Below are 26,515 nucleotides of genomic sequence, written 5' to 3'. Positions count from 1 at the left end.
ATTTGTAACTTTGTGATAATTTAGGTTGCAGGAAGCAAAAATAAAATGTTGCACCTTTTCCACTTTGGACGGTATCAGTGAGAGAGAGACTTATGTTTTCTATTCAAGTTATGTATGCCTTAAGTATGACTCAAAAGGTGGATCCACGCCCTCCGCATGGGACAACACCTGGTGGCCCAGTGCTCTCGGAAACCCTGCGAACCCAAGGACCATGCCCGCAACCTCAGCATCATACTCGACTCCTCCCTCACCATGATCCGACACATCAATGCTTTTCTTTCACGTGCTTCAATACCCTCCGCAAGACCTTTAAATGGATCTCCCCAAATCCAGAATGGCTGTTACCCATGCGCTCATAACCAGCAGACCGGACTACGGGAAGGCCCTCTATGCCAGGATCAACAAATCCTTACTACTCAAACTCCAGACCATCCAGAACACGGCAGCCAGACTCGTCCTCGGCATCCCACGACAAGAACACATCACCCAGCACCTTTAATACCTCCAATGGCTCCCGGTTGACAAGAGAGTGACCTTCAAATTGCTCACTCACACCTACAATTCCCTTCATGACACCGGACCCCAATACCTCAATGAAAGAATCTCCTTCTACGCACCCAAGAGAAACCTCTGGCACGCCGACCTTGCCCTGGCCAAAATCCCACACATTCGCAGAGCCACAACCGGAGGAATAGCCTTCTCCTACATAGCGGCCAAAACTGTGAACAAACTGCCCCTCAGCATCAGACGGACCCCCACTCTGCAAGCATTCAGGAAGAGCCTAAAAATCTGGCTTTTTGGTTGAGACGGAGCAGCATGAACCATCCCGCCCCCCCGTGCCTGAAGAACCACATGGGTGAGTAGTGCGCTTCACAAATCCCTGATTGATTGATTAGTAGCATGAGACTCAACTTGAAACATAAGGGTGAATATTGTATGCCTTGCACTGCTAAGCTATATCCAGGGCCGGACTGGGAACCGAAATCGGCCCTGGCAAAGTGCTCAGCCGCCCCCCCCCCCTCTTCCCTGGGGGTGCGACCGCACTCTTTGCCAGGGCCGGTTTTCGGCCGATTTTGTTACAGGGCCGATTTTGCAGCTATGCTGCAAAAAACGGCCCTGTAACAAAAACGGCCCCCTGGGGCCCAAAACCGGCCCACACCCATGCGGCCGACCGGGGGATTGCCCGGTGCCTACAACGGCCAGTCCGGGCCTGGCTATATCTGAGTGATGAGCCCTAATAATGGCAAAACTGGTCATGGGTTGTTTATGTTCTGCTTCAAGAGAGGACGTGGCAGTTCAGGCTGGACTTTTCCAGTTGGAGCAGGGCCAAGATTGATTTGCATATGCCTGTATTCAAACTGATGTGGCACGGTGTATTAAAACACAATGGACTGGAATACGATCTGAGTACCAGTAGCTGAGATTAAATCAAGCCTTCCATCCATTAATTTTATTGTATAGTTCAGCTGAACATCTCAATAGTCCATGTTTTGGATGGAACTCTCAATCACGCTCACACACTGTCAAGCCATTACAGCATGATGGAAGGAAACGTAGTTTTGCTGTTGCCTAATAAAACCACATTCTCCTTATACTTAATAACATATTGTACAGCTACCATTATGCGAATTTTGTCTGAGAATGCTCTTTTAGAATCTTGGAAGGAATGTAACATAGGAGGAATTCTTGATTCATTTCAGTTCTGAGTACGAGCACCAAACAGTATGAAGGCAGCAATGGTAACAGAGAACGTCTTTCATCCAATATAATGGGAAATTGTTGGAAATGGAGTTCCTGATTGGCTAGGGTATGCACCGAAGCCAGGCAGAACCCACCACTCTAGTCAGGGCAAGGGAATTACATTCTGTAGATAACCCTTGCCAGGGCACAAGTCCTAAAAAAAGAAGTGGGGGGACGCTGTCACCGGAAGTGACGTCACAACAGGAAGTGACGTCACGAAAGGCAGCTTGCACTATTGGGCTCATTGCCTCCCCTCGCTCACCCCTTAGATGCGATTGCATCTGAGAATTCAGCACGTGAGCAGCGTGCTGAGAGCTCCGAGCTCCTCATCCCAGAGAGGCCAAAGAGTGAAGTCCAGCTGTTCGGCAGTCCCCCCGATAAAAATAGTGGGGGGACTCCGTCCACCCACGTGGTACCCCGACTCAAACCCTGACCCTTGCTCATGACCTTGGTAGCTTGGCAGAGCAGTCAGGCTTATCCCAGAGGCAATGTGTAAAGCGTTTGCACAACACACTCACATAGCAACGACACACTAGGCACACCACAAAAGAAACGCCACACAAGGTTATGTAAAAATAGCATTTGTATTATCTATAAAAACATATTAGAACACAATTTTATATTTTACCGTGCCACTAGGCTCTTGTTATGACTTTACAGGGATTACACAAATCACTTGGCCAACCGGGCCACTGTCATAAACATTACATATATCACAGTTAGTTGGGATGGCCAGTAATTACTGGTAAGTTTGCATTTAGCACAAAGCATTAGGCATAAATACAGTAATGGTACTTCGTATAGCACATTATGCAAAAGATCAGCCCCAGTGCAACATAGTAAACACTTGTCATAGGGCACATAAGTGCATTACTTTGCAGCAAATTGTCCTCACTACTGAGAGGTAGCTGCCCACAATACAATGACACCCTCACTGTACAATCTTCTGAGCTACTGCTCGCTACCCTGATCCCTTCCTAGTAGGCTTGTGGGCCTTCTGCCGGCCTTCATCCAGGAATGCGCCAATGCTCATAGGCTCCTTGGCACTCAACCGCCTACCCTGGGGAATGAAGCCATTCTGAGGAGATCATTTCTGCTATGGGATCTGGGGGCATCTCTCGAGGTCTCACCCAATCCCAATGACAAGATCCAGTGTGGCTACTTATCGGCAGTGACTTCCAAATCCAGGGCCCCTACAGAGCTCACCCTGGAATGGCAAGAACTAATGCCCCCAACGTTCAGCAAGGGTGCAGCTGCACGTGACCATGCGGTGCAGCTGCAGCAATGCAGAGCATTTCACCACAGCGGGTTGGGTTAAGAAAATACCGGTATGTGCTGACCCGCACAGGCCCAGTCGAAGGAGGTTGCTGTGGCCCCTCAGCTCTATTTTCCCACTCCTCCTCTGACTGGTAAAGGGCTGCTGCGGCAGGATCCGGAGCGAAGTCTCCATCGAGTCTGCTTTGTGTGCAGCCTCTCTACTGCGGTGTGCCCTGCCCACAGCCAGGTTCAACCTCTGCCTGGCTTCCGGCTGCTTTTTTCGTCCTTGTGGCCTGGTTGCCAGGTAACGCCCAATGCTCCTGCGAGCCGCCGTGCTCTGACTCAGTGCCGTCTTTGGGCTCAGGAACACTCAGGGCCCACACTGTGCCCACCAACAGTCATGTTGAACCACTCCACCGGCAGCCATTAGAGAGCCTTCCCTACACCAAAGAACAAGAACCCGCTGCACATGTGGTCCAGTATTGCAACCAGCTGCAAAACACAGCACTCACCACGCGCTTGGTGCATAAAGATCAAACGCTCACCATGAGCTCCAGTTTCAGGCAACAGGGGTAGCCACAAGCACTCATCCTGCACTGGGCCTACTGGGAGAACGCTGGCAGTACCACCCCAGGGTGCAGGCAGGCCAGCACAAAGGTTTTTGCAGTTGAAGTTGTAGTCCTTCCCTCAACAATAAAGTCCAATGGCAATCCTCCTGGTGCACTGCAGTCCACACAGTGTTTCAGTTCAACAAGTACATCCGACATGGGGTCACAGACCTAGTACTTAAAGTACCCACAGTCTTTGTACTCCCCCTGGCTCAGGGCTCTGAGCCCAGACCAAACGAGTTCTTGGGGGCACTTTTAAATACTTTTTCAAGCGCACAACCACCCCCATTGTTAGTGTAAGCCATAACCCCAGACACACCACAGGGGGCGGAGCCATCACGGTGGAAGGCAGGCACAGCCCTATTCAGGTGCAGATGCTACTCCTCCCATCACTCTAATTGCAGACCAGGCCTATTCAGGTGCCAGGGGAAACCCCTCCCGCTACTCTAAATTTAGCCTAGGTCTATTCAGCCTAGCACTGAGTCACCCAGGCACGGCAGGAAGCACCTCAACCCCCCCCCCCCAGGATTGGCTGGAGTGAATGAACATCCCCTCTCCCCTGTCAGTCAGAACTAGACTGTAAACTGGAGTGGCATGGTGATCAAAAGAATGATGGAATTAACCCAGATCTCTTGACTGGGGGTGAATGTTTTGATTTCTTCTACATTCCGTCCCTCAATTGTGTGTCTTTTGCTTTCTCGCCCTAAGTGACCCAAGTATGCCAAGACGTGGGTCCTGGGCTCAGTGTTCCACTTGAATCAAGCTATCCTGGCTGGAGAGGGGTGAAACCCCAAAACGAGTCCTAGGATGCTTTTTTCCGGTCCAGGGAGGACCTGGCTTGGAAGTTCGGGCTGAACTGTTCCCATGAGGCACAGGGTCAAGACTGTTTTGCATATGGCCAGGTCTAAACTGGGATGGCATGGTGAGCAAAAGAATGATGGATTTAACCCAGATCTCTTGACTGGGGGTGAATGTTTTGATTTGTTCTTCATTCTGTCCATCAATTGTGTGTCTTGTACTTTCTCGCCCTAAGTGCCCCAAGTATGCCCAGACATGGGTCCTGAGCTCACTGTGCCACTGAAATCAAGCTATCCTGCCTGAAGAGGGGTGAAACTCTAAATCCAGTCCTAAGATGCTTGTTTGTGGTCCAGGGAGGATCCGGCTTGGCCGTTCAGCCTGGAATGTTCCCATGAGGCACAGGGTCAGGACTGATTTGCACATGGCCAGGTCTAAACTGGAGTGGCACGGTGAGCAAAAGAATGATGGATTTAACCCAGATCTCTTGACTGGGGGTGAATGTTTTGATTTGATTTGCATTCCATCCATCGAGTGTGTGTCTTTTGATTTCTCGCCCTAAGTGCTCCAAGTATGCCCAGACATGGGTCTGGGCTCACTGTGCCACTGGAATCAAGCTATCCTGGCTGAAGAGGGGTGAAACTCTGAAACCAGTCCTAGGATGCTTGTTTGCGGTCCAGGGAGGACCCGGCTTGGCAGTTCGGGCTGGACTGTTCCAATGAGGCACAGGGTGAGGACTGATTTGCACATGGCCAGGTCTAAACTGGAGTGGCATGGTGAGCAAAAGAATGATGGATTTAACCGAGATCATTTGAATGGGGGTGAATGTTTTGATTTGTTTTGCATTCCGTCCATCAATTGTGTGTCTTTTGCTTTCTCACCCTAAGTGCTCCAAGTATTCCCAGACGTGGGTTCTGGGCTTGCTGTGCCACTTGAATCAAGCTATCCTGGCTGGAGAGGGATGAAACCCCAAAACCAGTCCTAGGATGCTTTTTTCCGGTCCAGGGAGAACCTGGCTTGGCAGTTCGGGGCGGACAGTTCCCATGAGGCACAGGGTCAAGACTGATTTGCATATGGCCAGGTCTAAACTGGGATGGCATGGTGAGCAAAAGAATGATGGATTTAACCCACATCTCTTGACTGGGAGTGAATGCTTTGATTTGTTCTGCATTCTGTCCATCAATTGTGTGCCTTTTGCTTTCTCACCCTAAGCGCCCCTAGTATGCCCAGACGTGGGTCCTGGGCTCACTGTGCCACTGGAATTAAGCTATCCTGGCTGAAGCAGGGTGAAACTCTGAAACCAGTCCTAGGATGCTTGTTTGCGGTCCAGGGAGGACCCAGCTTGGCAGTTCGGGCTGGACTGTTCCCATGAGGCACAGGGTCAGGACTGATTTGCACATGGCCAGGTCTAAACATATTACGCTGGCCAAAGCTGAGTACTACGAATCCCGCTTAAGTATGGCAGCCAACGTGCAGAAAGAGACTTTTAAGATCCTGTCGGAGCTGACTAAAAAGTCGGACAGTGTTCAGTCCTCCATTAACTGTAATTCCTTCCAGGAATATTTTCTGGAGAAAGTAAAAACCATCATCCAAGACATAAAAAGTGGGATGCCAAACGGGATGCCCACATCCATTGGCCCCCGATCTCAAACTGACTGTTCCATCACACTGTTTCCAGTGATTGACAGCTTGAGTCTGCAGCAGTTGATGGGTAGAATTAAGTCTGGATCCCTAGCGGACCCGTGTCCACCTAGAGTCTTTCAGGCAGCCCGCCCTCTATTGGAGGAGCATGTCATCTCTCTCCTAAATAGATCTTTGGAAACAGGACAATTACCGACAGACTTCAAGGAAGCGCGTGTTAGACCGCTACTGAAGAAACCTGGTGCAGACCCCGCAATACTAAAAAATTACAGGCCGATCTCCCAGTTACCATTCCTCTCAAAAGTACTGGAACAACACGTACTGAAAACCCTGTCTATGTACTTGGAGTCCAACTCCCTGCTTCATGAACGACAAGCAGGGTTCCGAGCACATCACAGCACCGAGTTGGTGATGCTCTCGGTGCTGGATGAACTGAGAGGCCTGGCTGACGGAAAAAAACCGAGCGCCCTGATTTTATTAGACCTTTCAGCGGCGTTCGATACCGTCAGCCATGCGCTACTATTGGAAAGGCTGGGTGACTTTGGTATCAAGGGCCTGGTTTTTAGTTGGTTGCAGTCCTTTCTGTCAGGAAGGACACAAAGAATACAACTGGGAGAACAACTCTCCGTAGTGGGAGAGTTAGAATGTGGGGTGCCCCAGGGCTCGGCCTTATCCCCACTGCTGTTTAATTTATATTTACAGCCGCTGATTGCCTCCTTGGCGAGTATGGGCTGCACAGTATACAACTACGCAGACGACACGCAGTTGCTGCTGAGTGTTGATAATACAAACACCGCCCAACTCCACACTCAGAACATTTTGAGACACACGGTCCAGTGGATGACAGGAAACCTCTTAAAAGTCAACCCAGACAAGACTGAGGTCCTGGTGATTTCATCTACCACCTCACCATGGGGTGACCTCTACTGGCCCGCAGAGCTGGGTCCAGCTCCAAAACCCAGCCTGGTTGTGAAGAGTTTGGGAATCAAACTGGACTGTGACCTCACTATGGTCAACCAAATCTCCGCTGTAGTGGGTAGCTGTACTAATATTATTCGACAGCTGCGGAAATTAGTGCCTATCATTTCCCAATCTATGCTACGTTCCATCGTCACAGCTACTGTAATCTCACGCATAGATTATGGAAATGCCCTCTACCTTGGCCTACCACAAACCCTGATAAACAGGCTACAGGTGGTGATGAACGATGCTGCTCGTCTCATTTTCAGGCTGCCAAGACGTACTAGAGCATCCCCCCTGCTGCAGAGTCTCCACTGGCTCCCTATTAAGGAGCGAGTGGAATTTAAAAATATGTGCATTGCCCATAAAGCCATCTATGGCATGGCGCCAGCATACATTAAAGATCGTCTAGCAGTATACAGCCCAAAGAGAGCTCTCAGATCCTCAAATTCTCAGCTACTGGTGTGTCCCCGTTACAAACTTACCACCAAGGGAGGAAGAGCGTTCTCGGTGCTGGTTCCTCATCTATGGAACACACTACCTGAGCTATTACGTAAGGAAGGAAACCTCCTACGCTTCAGAAAGGGGTTGAAAACGTTACTATTCAGGAGAGCCCTCTGAGCCACTTCAGGTTAAGTGGAGACTTCTGTACTGTCCAAGTTGTTGTTTACCATCTAGTCCCATGCGCTTAGAGGCCTGTAGGTGATTGAGCGCGGTATAAATTAAAAATAACAATAACAATAACAATAACAATAACAATAAACTGGAGTGGCATGGTGAGCACAAGAATGATGGAATTAACCCAGATCTCTTGACTGGGGTGAATGTTTTGATTTGATCTGCATTCCGTCCCTCAATTGTGTGTCTTTTGCTTTCTCGCCCTAAGTGCCCCAAGTATGCCCAGACGTGGGTCCTGGGCTCACTGTGCCACTGGAATAAAGCTATCCTGGCTGAAGAGGGGTGAAACCCCAAAACCAGTCCTAGGATGCTTTTTTCTGGTTCAGGGAGGACCTGGCTTGAAAGTTCGGGCTGGACTGTTCACATGAGGCACAGGGTCAAGATTGATTTGCATATGGCCAGGTCTAAACTGGGGAGGCATGATGAGCAAAACAATGATTGAGTTAACCCAGATCTCTTGACTAGGGGTGAATGTTTTGAATTGTTCTGCATTCCGTCCATCAATTGTGTGTCTTTTACTTCTAAAAGTGGTATTTCTAAAATAGTAATAATAAATCAGCTATCACCAATAAGCAGGATTTATTGCTACTATTCAAAACATACCAAACTTGATCACACTACCACTCTCAAGTCAGGAATTACCACTGAAGCACATATCAGGGAATCCCCAATGCCTTCATATGAGAGGGCAGCCTCACAGCAATGAGAAACCACTTAGGCGGTTTGTCACTACCAGGACATGCCACACAGATAAGGCATATGTCCAACTTTTTACCTACACCGCAACCTGCCCATAGGGGTAGCTAGGGCCTACCTTAGGGATGGCTGATATGTAGTAAAAGGGGAGTTGGAGGTGTAGCCACCACTTTGAGTATCACGTCACAGCAGCAGTAAAGTACACGTGCAGGCATTTCAGTGGCAGAGGCCTGAGACAGGTTAGAAAGGCTACTTTTGTGGGGGGTGCAAGCAGCGCTGCAAGCCCACCAATGGCATTTAATTTACAGGCCCTGGGTATATGGGATACCACTGTACAAGGGACTGATAGGTAAATTTAATATGTCAAAGAGGTGTAGACTAATCTTACCAAGTTTACCATAGAGAGCACATGCACTTTAGCACTGATCAGCAGTGATAAAGTGCCCAGAGTCATAACACCACCAACAACAAGTCAGACAAAATACATGACAAAGGCGAAACGTTCTGGGAGGATCCTACAAAAAGGGCTAAGTCAAATAGAAACATTTTGCTTAAAGCTTGTGACAAAATGGCCTGCCTGATGCACAAAATGTTTCAGTTCCCTTCACTTTAGGATAGCTGTTCAAAGGTTCAAAGCTATTTTATAGTTGCAAAGCCTGCCAACATTCACAAAATTACAGGGTTTGCAACCTCAAAAAACACTCTTCTTTTTAAGGGCATCCCTCTTTCCTTTAAAGAAAGCAGACTTCATTAAAAATACTATATTTAAATGTAATCATAGAAAGGTTGTCAGCAGATCATAGCACACTGCCATTCATGTGATTGCATCCAATAATAGTGAGTCACAATTTGCAAACTACCTCATGAATATTTATGAGTTGGTCAGATTGAGACCGACTACAAGTTAGAATTTTGTGAAGCAACCTATTATCATAGGCTGGTTCATTAATTCTTTTCCCTCTCCAAAAAGTCAGTGAGCAATGTGCAACCATATTCTGCAAATGGACATTTTGTACATATGGGCCTATGCTGCAACAAAACATAAAATCTGAATGTCCTTTGTTCTCCCTAAACATTAGAAAGGTAAATATGAAAATAGGAATTTTATGAGAAAGGATCGGATTAGTCTATATGAAAATATGTTAGGAGGTAGCGCTAAAATGATTAATTTTATCTTAAGTGAGGATGAAGGGGTAAGGGTGGCAAAGTACAGGAGCTGCAAAAAACGAAAATTACGATTTGAGTGAATGGAGGAATCTGTTTATTAAAATGAACTTTATTTCAGATTTAAAAGCAGGAAAGGAGAGATTTGTATGATCAGGCGCACGGGGCTCCATGTGGGTTTCTTCATCTGTGCAGCGTTCACGAACGCTGCACAGACGACGAGGGCTGCCCGTCGCACTGAGAGGAAGGAAGATTCATTTTCCAAGTTTGAAAAGGCGACTAACGAGCCTTTCTAGTCAACAGAAGGGCCTGGTGATGAGGCGGGAGGCCCCTTGGAATTCCCCTTCTAATTCACAAGAAACCCACATGGAGCCCCGTGCACCTGACGCCGGAGGAATGGCTTACATGATTATTCTTTGAAGTGACCAGATCACTGTCAGCACTTGACTAGGACCAGAGTGCCAGGAATAGGAGCCCCATAAAGGTTACACACAGACCTTCCAGTTAGTCCCGAGGAAGACCCCACCAAGACAGGTATATTATCGCACATTGTTCAGGGGTTGAAATGTCGACACTTTATTTTGGTGTGTTGATGGTCACCCAGGATAACAAACTAATGATTAATCACTCACTGTGCTGATATTTCTTCTTTTTTCTTCAAAACATCAACCTGAATTTAGATATAATTTTTCTATGTAGTATATGTCCATGTATCTTGTGGAATGTATTGTGACATGTAAATATTTTAATGTTTGTGCACTTTAAGTCCTAAATGTTGGTTTCAAAGAACTGTTCTGTGTGTGTAAATATATGTACTTAAATAAGTTTACACTATTTTTTCAAAATACTGATAATATAATATTTCGTGAAAGAAATTTGAGAGTTTTGCGATTTTTGGTTTGGATATAAGGTTGACTTCGAAGAGTGGCAGAACCACTGTTTTACTTATAGCAATAACCCCCAGGTTCTGCACTAGACTAGGATACCCCATTGCTTTATATCGTTCACCTCAGTCAATGGGCCTAGGTCTTTGCCACAACAATGCACAATCACGAGGTGAGGAGTTTGGTAATCCATAATGGATTTAACCAAAACCTGCAACTGATGAAACATTAACACTCTCTGGCCAAACCAAGTAATCTGCACATCTGGCAAACCCAAGTCCCAGTCAATACCTCTCTTTATGTAGCCTTTTTAGCCCAATAGATATAGTTGTGGCCCACAATCTACACTCTAAGTATTTTCACGTGAAGGAGCAATAGTATTCAGGAGAAGGATGGAGCTGAATGAGGTAGTTTTCCAAAGGAAAAGAAGGTAAAATGGAGGTATTCTTTTTTAACATATATATTTTTCATTGGATGCTGTGAGCATGACAGTGACTAAAATTAGGTAGTATGTTGGATAGCTCAGGCAGAAGTCCTATTATTGGCTGTTGGTTTAAAAAAGAAATGTAATACAGACATTGATATGCTTTTGAATCTGTTGGGTAAACCACACTTGCTGTATCTCATTTGGAAGTATCATGTTCCTTCTAGAATGTGCTGTGAACTTGTGACCTACTGGTTCCACTGGGTTGCTAGGTGCACTGAGCTAAGGCTGTATTGGGGGAAGGGTGTTAAAGAGACAGAAATTTTTTTGAAAAGTTGTGGAATAATGACACATTGTAAGTAACGACACATTTTAATTTCCAAATCAGGACTATGTAATAAACTGTTGTGTAGTATTTAAATTTTAGAAAACTGAAGCTAGAAATTGAAATAAACTCTCCTTTTTTGCGATTATTCCTCGATAATCGCGAAAACATTGCAAAACGCGCAACAGGAACTTTGTTTTGAAAGAGAGGGAAAGAGTTAAGATGCTGACCGTTCGCAAGTGGAGATGCAGTAGTCTAAAATGAAAGGCATGATTCCCTTTGCTGCCTTTCTCATGATGATAGAGTGGAAAGTTGAAGAGGTTGCCATTTTAGACTTGCTTTGTATGAGAGTGGTGTACTATTGTGCTTAGTTTTTACAAATCTTAACAGTGTCCAAACTATGCGCAACGAGTTAAAACAACAATATAATCTCTAAACTGAATTCAGTGGTATTTATATAACTTTGTAATTATTTTTAAAATGTACATTAGAAATGAAGATGTATATGGGAGCTTGATTAAAAGAGTATCACAGTGATGAGAAAAAATATATGAACTATATCCATTAGAGGGTATGTGTTTTTAAGGAGTTAGCTTAGCGGTGAATGTTTTGGGAAGTAAGAGAAAAATGAATTACGGCCTGTTTGTTACATTGTGTATTTTATTGATAAATAACAGTACAATTTTTTGTAAAGTTGCAATGAGGAACTAAGAACCTTTTAAATGTCTAAACATCATGTGCAGAATAGATACATATGTCGTTTGCATTCTGGGAGTTGTAGTAATTTTAGTAACATTATTAAACAGGAATAGTGTAGTCAGAAATAAAAGATGAGAACAAGTTGTCTGCGTGTATATGAATTAAAAAGAAGTAATACTTGTTAGGTATATATTGGGAAGTGGCTGTCAATGTGGTTTTTATCTTGTATGATCACTTTGCATATGCTTAGATGGTGAGACATAGTTTTTGTGCTTGCATATAGCTATATATACGGTTGGACTTTTGAGTTTGCTCAAAGATGCAGAGAGGTATATCTTTTGGGAACGATAGCTTGAAGTTGTACATCTGTTAAGAAATTGCATATATGTTTACAAGGTGATCTATGTTCAGTAAGGCTGATTAAAATTTTAGGTATATGATGAGGGTTGTGTTTTTCTTTAAACATGCTTTGTTTGAAAATTGAGAAGGATTAATAGTGCAGAATGCCTCAAGAGTTCTTGTGCTAGGCCATTTCAAGTGTAACTTTTGTTTGAGATATGCTGAATATATGTTTTAGAAGCAGAAGAAGTATTTGATAAATTATGTAGGTATGCCATTCACTAAAGGTTTTGTGCTTTGAAAAATTTCAAAATGTTGTTTTCCATTTTAGAACTCTTTAGTGTTGCATGTGCATGCTCATTAGCAAAGCAATGTATGTTTATAGAGGGCCATGAATGCTATTATTTTTCAAGTTTGATACCCAGATTTCACTCATATATGGCTCAGAAGAAAAGCATGTACACAGTAAAACAAGTAGTGTGATACTGACAGAAGGATCTAGCCCTGATCTCTTGACTGGGTGAGAGTACTCTGCTTAATTCAGAGACTCTGTCCATCACCACCCCTTGTTGTAAATAATTTTGTCCACCCTAAGCGTGGAAGGGTATACTCAGATGTGAGTCCCTTGCTCATTGCACCATCAGGATTCAAGCAAGCCGGGCCGAAGACGTCTGGAATGCCAGAAACCGGTCCCAGGAAGCTTGTTTCCTTCCCAGTGTAAGAATTGGCTTTTGTAGTCTGGTCTGCCCTGTTCCCATGATGCACTGGGCCAGGGACAGACTAATTTGCATACAGCCAGGTTCTGAAACTGGGATGGTGCAATGAGCTAAAAAACGGTGTTGGATCTAGCCCTGATCTCTTGACTGGGTGAGAGTACTCTGCTTAATTCAGAGACTCTGTCCATCACCACCCCTTGTTGTAAATAATTTTGTCCACCCTAAGCGTGGAAGGGTATACTCAGATGTGAGTCCCTTGCTCATTGCACCATCAGGATTCAAGCAAGCCGGGCCGAAGACGGCTGGAATGCCAGAAACCGGTCCCAGGAAGCTTGTTTCCTTCCCAGTGTAAGAATTGGCTTTTGTAGTCTGGTCTGCCCTGTTCCCATGATGCACTGGGCAAGGGACAGACTAATTTGCATACAGCCAGGTTCTGAAACTGGGATGGTGCAATGAGCTAAAAAACGGTGTTGGATCTAGCCCTGATCTCTTGACTGGGTGAGAGTACTCTGCTTAATTCAGAGACTCTGTCCATCACCACCCCTTGTTGTAAATAATTTTGTCCACCCTAAGCGTGGAAGGGTATACTCAGATGTGAGTTCCTTGCTCATTGCACCATCAGGATTCAAGCAAGCCAGGCCGAAGATGGCTGGAATGCCAGAAACCGGTCCCCGGAAGCTTGTTTCCTTCCCAGTGTAAGAATTGGCTTTTGTAGTCTGGTCTGCCCTGTTCCCATGATGCACTGGGCCAGGGACAGACTAATTTGCATACAGCCAGGTTCTGAAACTGGGATGGTGCAATGAGCTAAAAAACGGTGTTGGATCTAGCCCTGATCTCTTGACTGGGTGAGAGTACTCTGCTTAATTCAGAGACTCTGTCCATCACCACCCCTTGTTGTAAATAATTTTGTCCACCCTAAGCGTGGAAGGGTATACTCAGATGTGAGTCCCTTGCTCATTGCACCATCAGGATTCAAGCAAGCCCGGCCGAAGACGGCTGGAATGCCAGAAACCGGTCCCCGGAAGCTTGTTTCCTTCCCAGTGTAAGAATTGGCTTTTGTAGTCTGGTCTGCCCTGTTCCCATGATGCACTGGGCCAGGGACAGACTAATTTGCATACAGCCAGGTTCTGAAACTGGGATGGTGCAATGAGCTAAAAAACGGTGTTGGATCTAGCCCTGATCTCTTGACTGGGTGAGAGTACTCTGCTTAATTCAGAGACTCTGTCCATCACCACCCCTTGTTGTAAATAATTTTGTCCACCCTAAGCGTGGAAGGGTATACTCAGATGTGAGTCCCTTGCTCATTGCACCATCAGGATTCAAGCAACCCGGGCCGAAGACGGCTGGAATGCCAGAAACCGGTCCCCGGAAGCTTGTTTCCTTCCCAGTGTAAGAATTGGCTTTTGTAGTCTGGTCTGCCCTGTTCCCATGATGCACTGGGCCAGGGACAGACTAATTTGCATACATCCAGGTTCTGAAACTGGGATGGTGTAATGAGCTAAAAAACGGTGTTGGATCTAGCCCTGATCTCTTGACTGGGTGAGAGTACTCTGCTTAATTCAGAGACTCTGTCCATCACCACCCCTTGTTGTAAATTATTTTGTCCACCCTAAGCGTGGAAGGGTATACTCAGATGTGAGTCCCTTGCTCATTGCACCATCAGGATTCAAGCAAGCCGGGCCGAAGACGTCTGGAATGCCAGAAACCGGTCCCCGGAAGCTTGTTTCCTTCCCAGTGTAAGAATTGGCTTTTGTAGTCTGGTCTGCCCTGTTCCCATGATGCACTGGGCCAGGGACAGACTAATTTGCATACAGCCAGGTTCTGAAACTGGGATGGTGCAATGAGCTAAAAAACGGTGTTGGATCTAGCCCTGATCTCTTGACTGGGTGAGAGTACTCTGCTTAATTCAGAGACTCTGTCCATCACCACCCCTTGTTGTAAATAATTTTGTCCACCCTAAGCGTGGAAGGGTATACTCAGATGTGAGTCCCTTGCTCATTGCACCATCAGGATTCAAGCAAGCCGGGCCGAAGACGGCTGGAATGCCAGAAACCGGTCCCCGGAAGCTTGTTTCCTTCCCAGTGTAAGAATTGGCTTTTGTAGTCTGGTCTGCCCTGTTCCCATGATGCACTGGGCCAGGGACAGACTAATTTGCATACAGCCAGGTTCTGAAACTGGGATGGTGCAATGAGCTAAAAAACGGTGTTGGATCTAGCCCTGATCTCTTGACTGGGTGAGAGTACTCTGCTTAATTCAGAGACTCTGTCCATCACCACCCCTTGTTGTAAATAATTTTGTCCACCCTAAGCGTGGAAGGGTATACTCAGATGTGAGTCCCTTGCTCATTGCACCATCAGGATTCAAGCAAGCCGGGCCGAAGACGGCTGGAATGCCAGAAACCGGTCCCCGGAAGCTTGTTTCCTTCCCAGTGTAAGAATTGGCTTTTGTAGTCTGGTCGGCCCTGTTCCCATGATGCACTGGGCCAGGGACAGACTAATTTGCATACAGCCAGGTTCTGAAACTGGGATGGTGCAATGAGCTAAAAAACGGTGTTGGATCTAGCCCTGATCTCTTGACTGGGTGAGAGTACTCTGCTTAATTCAGAGACTCTGTCCATCACCACCCCTTGTTGTAAATAATTTTGTCCACCCTAAGCATGGAAGGGTATACTCAGATGTGAGTCCCTTGCTCATTGCACCATCAGGATTCAAGCAAGCCGGGCCAAAGATGGCTGGAATGCCAGAAACCGGTCCCCGGAAGCTTGTTTCCTTCCCAGTGTAAGAATTGGCTTTTGTAGTCTGGTCTGCCCTGTTCCCATGATGCACTGGGCCAGGGACAGACTAATTTGCATACAGCCAGGTTCTGAAACTGGGATGGTGCAATGAGCTAAAAAACGGTGTTGGATCTAGCCCTGATCTCTTGACTGGGTGAGAGTACTCTGCTTAATTCAGAGACTCTGTCCATCACCACCCCTTGTTGTAAATAATTTTGTCCACCCTAAGCGTGGAAGGGTATACTCAGATGTGAGTCCCTTGCTCATTGCACCATCAGGATTCAAGCAAGCCGGGCCGAAGACGGCTGGAATGCCAGAAACCGGTCCCCGGAAGCTTGTTTCCTTCCCAGTGTAAGAATTGGCTTTTGTAGTCTGGTCTGCCCTGTTCCCATGATGCACTGGGCCAGAGACAGACTAATTTGCATACAGCCAGGTTCTGAAACTGGGATGGTGCAATGAGCTAAAAAACGGTGTTGGATCTAGCCCTGATCTCTTGACTGGGTGAGAGTACTCTGCTTAATTCAGAGACTCTGTCCATCACCACCCCTTGTTGTAAATAATTTTGTCCACCCTAAGCGTGGAAGGGTATACTCAGATGTGAGTCCCTTGCTCATTGCACCATCAGGATTCAAGCAAGCCGGGCCGAAGACGTCTGGAATGCCAGAAACCGGTCCCCGGAAGCTTGTTTCCTTCCCAGTGTAAGAATTGGCTTTTGTAGTCTGGTCTGCCCTGTTCCCATGATGCACTGGGCCAGGGACAGACTAATTTGCATACAGCCAGGTTCTGAAACTGGGATGGTGCAATGAGCTAAAAAACGGTGTTGGATCTAGCCCTGATCTCTTGACTGGGTGAGAGTACTCTGCTTAATTCAGAGACTCTGTCCATCACCACCCCTTGTTGTAAATAATTTTGTCCACCCTAAGCGTGGAAGGGTATACTCAGATGTGAGTCCCTTGCTCATTGCACCATCAGGATTCAAGCAAGCCGGGCCGAAGACGGCTGGAATGCCAGAAACCGGTCCCCGGAAGCTTGTTTCCTTCCCAGTGTAAGAATTGGCTTTTGTAGTCTGGTCTGCCCTGTTCCCATGATGCACTGGGCCAGGGACAGACTCATTTGCATACAGCCAGGTTCTGAAACTGGGATGGTGCAATGAGCTAAAAAACGGTGTTGGATCTAGCCCTGATCTCTTGACTGGGTGAGAGTACTCTGCTTAATTCAGAGACTCTGTCCATCACCACCCCTTGTTGTAAATAATTTTGTCCACCCTAAGCGTGGAAGGGTATACTCAGATGTGAGTCCCTTGCTCATTGCACAATCAGGATTCAAGCAAGCCGGGCCGAAGACGGCTGGAATGCCAGAAACCGGTCCCCGGAAGCTTGTTTCCTTCCCAGTGTAAGAATTGGCTTTTGTAGTCTGGTCTGCCCTGTTCCCATGATGCACTGGGCCAGGGACAGACTAATTTGCATACAGCCAGGTTCTGAAACTGGGATGGTGCAATGAGCTAAAAAACGGTGTTGGATCTAGCCCTGATCTCTTGACTGGGTGAGAGTACTCTGCTTAATTCAGAGACTCTGTCCATCACCACCCCTTGTTGTAAATAATTTTGTCCACCCTAAGCGTGGAAGGGTATACTCAGATGTGAGTCCCTTGCTCATTGCACCATCAGGATTCAAGCAAGCCGGGCCAAAGACGGCTGGAATGCCAGAAACCAGTCCCCGGAAGCTTGTTTCCTTCCCAGTGTAAGAATTGGCTTTTGTAGTCTGGTCTGCCCTGTTCCCATGATGCACTGGGCCAGGGACAGACTAATTTGCATACAGCCAGGTTCTGAAACTGGGATGGTGCAATGAGCTAAAAAACGGTGTTGGATCTAGCCCTGATCTCTTGACTGGGTGAGAGTACTCTGCTTAATTCAGAGACTCTGTCCATCACCACCCCTTGTTGTAAATAATTGTGTCCACCCTAAGCGTGGAAGGGTATACTCAGATGTGAGTCCCTTGCTCATTGCACCATCAGGATTCAAGCAAGCCGGGCCGAAGACGGCTGGAATGCCAGAAACCGGTCCCCGGAAGCTTGTTTCCTTCCCAGTGTAAGAATTGGCTTTTGTAGTCTGGTCTGCCCTGTTCCCATGATGCACTGGGCCAGGGACAGACTAATTTGCATACAGCCAGGTTCTGAAACTGGGATGGTGCAATGAGCTAAAAAACGGTGTTGGATCTAGCCCTGATCTCTTGACTGGGTGAGAGTACTCTGCTTAATTCAGAGACTCTGTCCATCACCACCCCTTGTTGTAAATAATTTTGTCCACCCTAAGCGTGGAAGGGTATACTCAGATGTGAGTCCCTTGCTCATTGCACCATCAGGATTCAAGCAAGCCGGGCCGAAGACGTCTGGAATGCCAGAAACCGGTCCCCGGAAGCTTGTTTCCTTCCCAGTGTAAGAATTGGCTTTTGTAGTCTGGTCTGCCCTGTTCCCATGATGCACTGGGCCAGGGACAGACTAATTTGCATACAGCCAGGTTCTGAAACTGGGATGGTGCAATGAGCTAAAAAACGGTGTTGGATCTAGCCCTGATCTCTTGACTGGGTGAGAGTACTCTGCTTAATTCAGAGACTCTGTCCATCACCACCCCTTGTTGTAAATAATTTTGTCCACCCTAAGCGTGGAAGGGTATACTCAGATGTGAGTCCCTTGCTCATTGCACCATCAGGATTCAAGCAAGCCGGGCCGAAGACGGCTGGAATGCCAGAAACCGGTCCCCGGAAGCTTGTTTCCTTCCCAGTTTAAGAATTGGCTTTTGTAGTCTGGTCTGCCCTGTTCCCATGATGCACTGGGCCAGGGACAGACTCATTTGCATACAGCCAGGTTCTGAAACTGGGATGGTGCAATGAGCTAAAAAACGGTGTTGGATCTAGCCCTGATCTCTTGACTGGGTGAGAGTACTCTGCTTAATTCAGAGACTCTGTCCATCACCACCCCTTGTTGTAAATAATTTTGTCCACCCTAAGCGTGGAAGGGTATACTCAGATGTGAGTCCCTTGCTCATTGCACAATCAGGATTCAAGCAAGCCGGGCCGAAGACGGCTGGAATGCCAGAAACCGGTCCCCGGAAGCTTGTTTCCTTCCCAGTGTAAGAATTGGCTTTTGTAGTCTGGTCTGCCCTGTTCCCATGATGCACTGGGCCAGGGACAGACTAATTTGCATACAGCCAGGTTCTGAAACTGGGATGGTGCAATGAGCTAAAAAACGGTGTTGGATCTAGCCCTGATCTCTTGACTGGGTGAGAGTACTCTGCTTAATTCAGAGACTCTGTCCATCACCACCCCTTGTTGTAAATAATTTTGTCCACCCTAAGCGTGGAAGGGTATACTCAGATGTGAGTCCCTTGCTCATTGCACCATCAGGATTCAAGCAAGCCGGGCCAAAGACGGCTGGAATGCCAGAAACCAGTCCCCGGAAGCTTGTTTCCTTCCCAGTGTAAGAATTGGCTTTTGTAGTCTGGTCTGCCCTGTTCCCATGATGCACTGGGCCAGGGACAGACTAATTTGCATACAGCCAGGTTCTGAAACTGGGATGGTGCAATGAGCTAAAAAACGGTGTTGGATCTAGCCCTGATCTCTTGACTGGGTGAGAGTACTCTGCTTAATTCAGAGACTCTGTCCATCACCACCCCTTGTTGTAAATAATTGTGTCCACCCTAAGCGTGGAAGGGTATACTCAGATGTGAGTCCCTTGCTCATTGCACCATCAGGATTCAAGCAAGCCGGGCCGAAGACGGCTGGAATGCCAGAAACCGGTCCCCGGAAGCTTGTTTCCTTCCCAGTGTAAGAATTGGCTTTTGTAGTCTGGTCTGCCCTGTTCCCATGATGCACTGGGCCAGGGACAGACTAATTTGCATACAGCCAGGTTCTGAAACTGGGATGGTGCAATGAGCTAAAAAACGGTGTTGGATCTAGCCCTGATCTCTTGACTGGGTGAGAGTACTCTGCTTAATTCAGAGACTCTGTCCATCACCACCCCTTGTTGTAAATAATTTTGTCCACCCTAAGCGTGGAAGGGTATACTCAGATGTGAGTCCCTTGCTCATTGCACCATCAGGATTCAAGCAAGCCGGGCCGAAGACGGCTGGAATGCCAGAAACCGGTCCCCGGAAGCTTGTTTCCTTCCCAGTGTAAGAATTGGCTTTTGTAGTCTGGTCTGCCCTGTTCCCATGATGCACTGGGCCGGGGACAGACTAATTTGCATACAGCCAGGTTCTGAAACTGGGATGGTGCAATGAGCTAAAAAACGGTGTTGGATCTAGCCCTGATCTCTTGACTGGGTGAGAGTACTCTGCTTAATTCAGAGACTCTGTCCATCACCACCCCTTGTTGTAAATAATTTTGTCCACCCTAAGCATGGAAGGGTATACTCAGATGTGAGTCCCTTGCTCATTGCACCATCAGGATTCAAGCAAGCCGGGCCAAAGATGGCTGGAATGCCAGAAACCGGTCCCCGGAAGCTTGTTTCCTTCCCAGTGTAAGAATTGGCTTTTGTAGTCTGGTCTGCCCTGTTCCCATGATGCACTGGGCCAGGGACAGACTAATTTGCATACAGCCAGGTTCTGAAACTGGGATGGTGCAATGAGCTAAAAAACGGTGTTGGATCTAGCCCTGATCTCTTGACTGGGTGAGAGTACTCTGCTTAATTCAGAGACTCTGTCCATCACCACCCCTTGTTGTAAATAATTTTGTCCACCCTAAGCGTGGAAGGGTATACTCAGATGTGAGTCCCTTGCTCATTGCACCATCAGGATTCAAGCAAGCCGGGCCGAAGACGGCTGGAATGCCAGAAACCGGTCCCCGGAAGCTTGTTTCCTTCCCAGTGTAAGAATTGGCTTTTGTAGTCTGGTCTGCCCTGTTCCCATGATGCACTGGGCCAGAGACAGACTAATTTGCATACAGCCAGGTTCTGAAACTGGGATGGTGCAATGAGCTAAAAAACGGTGTTGGATCTAGCCCTGATCTCTTGACTGGGTGAGAGTACTCTGCTTAATTCAGAGACTCTGTCCATCACCACCCCTTGTTGTAAATAATTTTGTCCACCCTAAGCGTGGAAGGGTATACTCAGATGTGAGTCCCTTGCTCATTGCACCATCAGGATTCAAGCAAGCCGGGCCGAAGACGTCTGGAATGCCAGAAACCGGTCCCCGGAAGCTTGTTTCCTTCCCAGTGTAAGAATTGGCTTTTGTAGTCTGGTCTGCCCTGTTCCCATGATGCACTGGGCCAGGGACAGACTAATTTGCATACAGCCAGGTTCTGAAACTGGGATGGTGCAATGAGCTAAAAAACGGTGTTGGATCTAGCCCTGATCTCTTGACTGGGTGAGAGTACTCTGCTTAATTCAGAGACTCTGTCCATCACCACCCCTTGTTGTAAATAATTTTGTCCACCCTAAGCGTGGAAGGGTATACTCAGATGTGAGTCCCTTGCTCATTGCACCATCAGGATTCAAGCAACCCGGGCCGAAGACGGCTGGAATGCCAGAAACCGGTCCCCGGAAGCTTGTTTCCTTCCCAGTGTAAGAACTGGCTTTTGTAGTCTGGTCTGCCCTGTTCCCATGATGCACTGGGCCAGGGACAGACTAATTTGCATACAGCCAGGTTCTGAAACTGGGATGGTGTAATGAGCTAAAAAACGGTGTTGGATCTAGCCCTGATCTCTTGACTGGGTGAGAGTACTCTGCTTAATTCAGAGACTCTGTCCATCACACCCCTTGTTGTAAATAATTTTGTCCACCCTAAGCGTGGAAGGGTATACTCAGATGTGAGTCCCTTGCTCATTGCACCATCAGGATTCAAGCAAGCCGGGCCGAAGACGGCTGGAATGCCAGAAACCGGTCCCCGGAAGCTTGTTTCCTTCCCAGTGCAAGAATTGCCTTTTGTAGTCTGGTCTGCCCTGTTCCCATGATGCACTGGGCCAGGGACAGACTAATTTGCATACAGCCAGGTTCTGAAACTGGGATGGTGCAATGAGCTAAAAAACGGTGTTGGATCTAGCCCTGATCTCTAGACTGAGTGAGAGTACTCTGCTTAATTCAGAGACTCTGTCCATCAGCACCCCTTGTTGTAAATAATTTTGTCCACCCTAAGCGTGGAAGGGTATACTCAGATGTGAGTCCCTTGCTCATTGCACCATCAGGATTCAAGCAAGCCGGGCCGAAGACGGCTGGAATGCCAGAAACCGGTCCCCGGAAGCTTGTTTCCTTCCCAGTGTAAGAATTGGCTTTTGTAGTCTGGTCTGCCCTGTTCCCATGATGCACTGGGCCAGGGACAGACTAATTTGCATACAGCCAGGTTCTGAAACTGGGATGGTGCAATGAGCTAAAAAACGGTGTTGGATCTAGCCCTGATCTCTTGACTGGGTGAGAGTACTCTGCTTAATTCAGAGACTCTGTCCATCACCACCCCTTGTTGTAAATAATTTTGTCCACCCTAAGCATGGAAGGGTATACTCAGATGTGAGTCCCTTGCTCATTGCACCATCAGGATTCAAGCAAGCCGGGCCGAAGACGGCTGGAATGCCAGAAACCGGTCCCCGGAAGCTTGTTTCCTTCCCAGTGTAAGAATTGGCTTTTGTAGTCTGGTCTGCCCTGTTCCCATGATGCACTGGGCCAGGGACAGACTAATTTGCATACAGCCAGGTTCTGAAACTGGGATGGTGCAATGAGCTAAAAAACGGTGTTGGATCTAGCCCTGATCTCTTGACTGGGTGAGAGTACTCTGCTTAATTCAGAGACTCTGTCCATCACCACCCCTTGTTGTAAATAATTTTGTCCACCCTAAGCGTGGAAGGGTATACTCAGATGTGAGTCCCTTGCTCATTGCACCATCAGGATTCAAGCAAGCCGGGCCGAAGACTGCTGGAATGCCAGAAACCGGTCCCCGGAAGCTTGTTTCCTTCCCAGTGTAAGAATTGGCTTTTGTAGTCTGGTCTGCCCTGTTCCCATGATGCACTGGGCCAGGGACAGACTAATTTGCATACAGCCAGGTTCTGAAACTGGGATGGTGCAATGAGCTAAAAAACGGTGTTGGATCTAGCCCTGATCTCTTGACTGGGTGAGAGTACTCTGCTTAATTCAGAGACTCTGTCCATCACCACCCCTTGTTGTAAATAATTTTGTCCACCCTAAGCGTGGAAGGGTATACTCAGATGTGAGTCCCATGCTCATTGCACCATCAGGATTCAAGCAACCTGGGCCGAAGACGGCTGGAATGCCAGAAACCGGTCCCCGGAAGCTTGTTTCCTTCCCAGTGTAAGAACTGGCTTTTGTAGTCTGGTCTGCCCTGTTCCCATGATGCACTGGGCCAGGGACAGACTAATTTGCATACAGCCAGGTTCTGAAACTGGGATGGTGTAATGAGCTAAAAAACGGTGTTGGATCTAGCCCTGATCTCTTGACTGGGTGAGAGTACTCTGCTTAATTCAGAGACTCTGTCCATCACCACCCCTTGTTGTAAATAATTTTGTCCACCCTAAGCGTGGAAGGGTATACTCAGATGTGAGTCCCTTGCTCATTGCACCATCAGGATTCAAGCAAGCCGGGCCGAAGACGGCTGGAATGCCAGAAACCGGTCCCCGGAAGCTTGTTTCCTTCCCAGTGTAAGAATTGGCTTTTGTAGTCTGGTCTGCCCTGTTCCCATGATGCACTGGGCCAGGGACAGACTAATTTGCATACAGCCAGGTTCTGAAAGTGGGATGGTGCAATGAGCTAAAAAACGGTGTTGGATCTAGCCCTGATCTCTTGACTGGGTGAGAGTACTCTGCTTAATTCAGAAACTCTGTCCATCACCACCCCTTGTTGTAAATGACAGAAGGAGCTAAGCAACGATTCGGAGATATAGGGCTAGATGTAGGTAATTCATATTTACCTACTCTTAAATACCGAATTTTTCCGATTCGGTATTTAAGAGTCGGTAAATATGAAGGGGGGACATGTAGGTATTACAGAATCTGTAAATACCGAATCGTTAAAATTCGGTATTTACCGATTCTGTAAATACCGAATCGGTATTGCCCATTGATTCCTATGGGCCTTGAAGCCCATAGGAATCAATGGGCAATACCGATTCTGTAATTACAGAATCGGTAAATACCGATTTTAGCAAGGGTGCAGGGGGTGTCACTTTGACACCCTCTAGCACCCCAAAGACGGGCATGTTTGCCATGGGGCACACAGACATGCCCTATGGGCATGTCTGTCTGTCACATGGCTAGGTGTGCATGCACACATGTGCATGCACACCTGGAATCGGTATTCTACCACCCAATTGGATTGGGTGGTAAAATACCGATTCTTAAAGCCCAGTGGCACTCTGACATGTGCCAGCTACATCTGCATTTACAGAATCGGTATTTTACAGAGTCTGAATTTACCGATTCGGTAATTTTACCGAATCGGTAAATACAGAATCGGTAAAATACCGATTCTGTAAATGCATGCCCTACATCTGAAAACCCTAATACCGGTCGGAAACGGCCAAAATCGGCCGCTTCCGACCGGTATTAGGGCTCCTACATCTGGCCCCTAGTGACAAATGTTATGTATCTAACAGGAAAGAAGGTACTTTCTCAGTTCCTCAGGCAGTATTCAGGCTCTCGTGGAATCACCCAGCCACTACTCAGGCAGTCATCAAATCAGGGATTCACTATCTATAGAGTTATTCAATTATCTAGAAACTACACATGTACTCTTGCAATTAGACAGGCAGAAATTATGTAGTTATTGAAGTGTGCAGGCACATGTAAACATTAATTTAATCACCTATCTACTATCTATTGCTTTATGCCATTAACAAGGCTGCAATCAGTATACCATTTGTGCAGAACTTATGCAAGGCTGTAACTACTCATGCACTCATTTGATGTGCATGAGTAGAGCCTCAGTGTTTCAGTAGTGCATGTGTATGCCTCAGTGTATGGGTTTTAAGTGGGTGGTTAGATGGCTGCATAGATTCTGCACACATGTTATAATGATTGCATAGTTACAGCCGTGTAAATTTAGTGTTAACTTAAAAATTGTAGAAGAAGGAGAGATGCAGTGTAACAGAAAGAATGAGTTGAGAGAGTAGTTGGTAAAGCCTTTGCTTTGAAGAGGAAGCTTTTCATTTTGATTCTAAATAGAATGCAGACTTTTGCCAATATATTGTTTTGCATGAGAAGACAAAACCAGAAGAAAAGCTTAGTGAATAGTAGTAACTGTTGTACAGTTGTTATTGAACTGTGGACACATACTTCTTGTACAGAGGCTTTCTTTAATGAAGAAAGATATCTCCAGTATAACAAATTAGTTCATGCTATTAATTAAAGAGGATGATGTTATGAAATGAAGAATGGGAGTCCTATTACAAAAGAGGTTCTGGTATCGAGAAATGTAGAAAAAATTATTGTAGAAGAGGTATAAGGAAGTTGTATTCAGGGTACTGTATACAAATGGAATTCTAGTAGTGTTTCTAGTATTAGAAGCAAACCATTTACATATTAAGAACATTTCTACCCATCTTTCCAAGGTGAAGTTTAAAACACAAAATAAGTTACACCACTCAATAATGCAAACTCTAGGTAGGAGGCTGTATTGCCGGCTTTCTGTTTAGAAGAAATAAGTAGAGTACTTTTGCATGGTAGTGTGGCAGACGTCAAAAATGTTTGTGATGATGTTTCGTTTCTTTGGTCCTGAGCAGGGTTCTAGGGAAAATGAAGAGCTGTTAAGAGGAGGAGTTGCAGAAAAAGACACATATAGTACAGTTGATAATTTTAAAAAAGAGATTACAAATTTTAACACAGTGTTCTGTAGAAAACTAGGGTATGTTTGTATAGGTAAGTTGTTGCTGCACTTACTAGAAGATTTAAACACAGACTGTCGTCTTATATATAAAAAGTGACATTTTAATTATGATAACTGTCAAAAGTTACCTGTGTATTTATTTGTAGAGGGATTGTTTGACTTGTCTATACAGTAAGTTATATGCAAGTAGTGTTACAATAAATTGGAAGATAAGAAAATTAACAACACATAGATATTAGATAACCATATCGTAAGATATTAAAATGCCTGCTAACGTACAAAAACTATAAAGGTAAAAAACAAAAAACATTAATTATTCTTTCCAGCATTGCGAAGGGCCAATATGGACTGCTCTCCAGCACTAACTATAACTCAAAATCCATGCTGTATGACGCCATAAGGGAAAACTGTTGAGCCAAATCTTGAAGGTGAGACTGGACAATTGAATGTGAACTCTGTTTCAATGTTGTTGTGCTGCTATTGAAGTCGTGGGTCCTTCAGATTTGTGTGGCCTTCTTGCTGCTCACTATTAATTTCTCTTATGAAATTTGCAAGAAATATAAAACAGTTAAAACAAATGCCATGTATGATTTTTGGCAGCATTGTGAATAGCTGTAACACACTGATCACCAGCTGTTATAACAACACTACAGTCCATACAATACGTGGCCATGCTTAACAACTGTGAAGCCATATTGGTTGTAGTAGTCTGTACCTCTAAAAGGACTTTCTAGATGGGTTTTGTTGCTGCTGCCACTGATGTAGATGGTCCATCAGCTTCCCTCTCGTAGATCACAAGTTGGAGACATTTGCTATGAAAGGTTTTAAGATAATATGAGATGGACGTCGTCCCACATGAATATTTTTGTTCATTCCTCTAGGGAGGGTCTTGTAAGATACTGTGCATTTGCAGCAGGTTTTTCCCCATAAGTTTTGGTAACAATGGATAGTTTGAAGTTTGTTTGAAAATTATGTTGTGTTTGTGTGTTTGTGTTAT

The sequence above is a fragment of the Lissotriton helveticus genome, chromosome 9 (genome assembly GCF_964261635.1).
Source record: "Lissotriton helveticus chromosome 9, aLisHel1.1, whole genome shotgun sequence".
Lineage (NCBI taxonomy): Eukaryota > Metazoa > Chordata > Amphibia > Caudata > Salamandridae > Lissotriton > Lissotriton helveticus.
Note: the sequence above shows the minus strand (reverse complement) of the source record.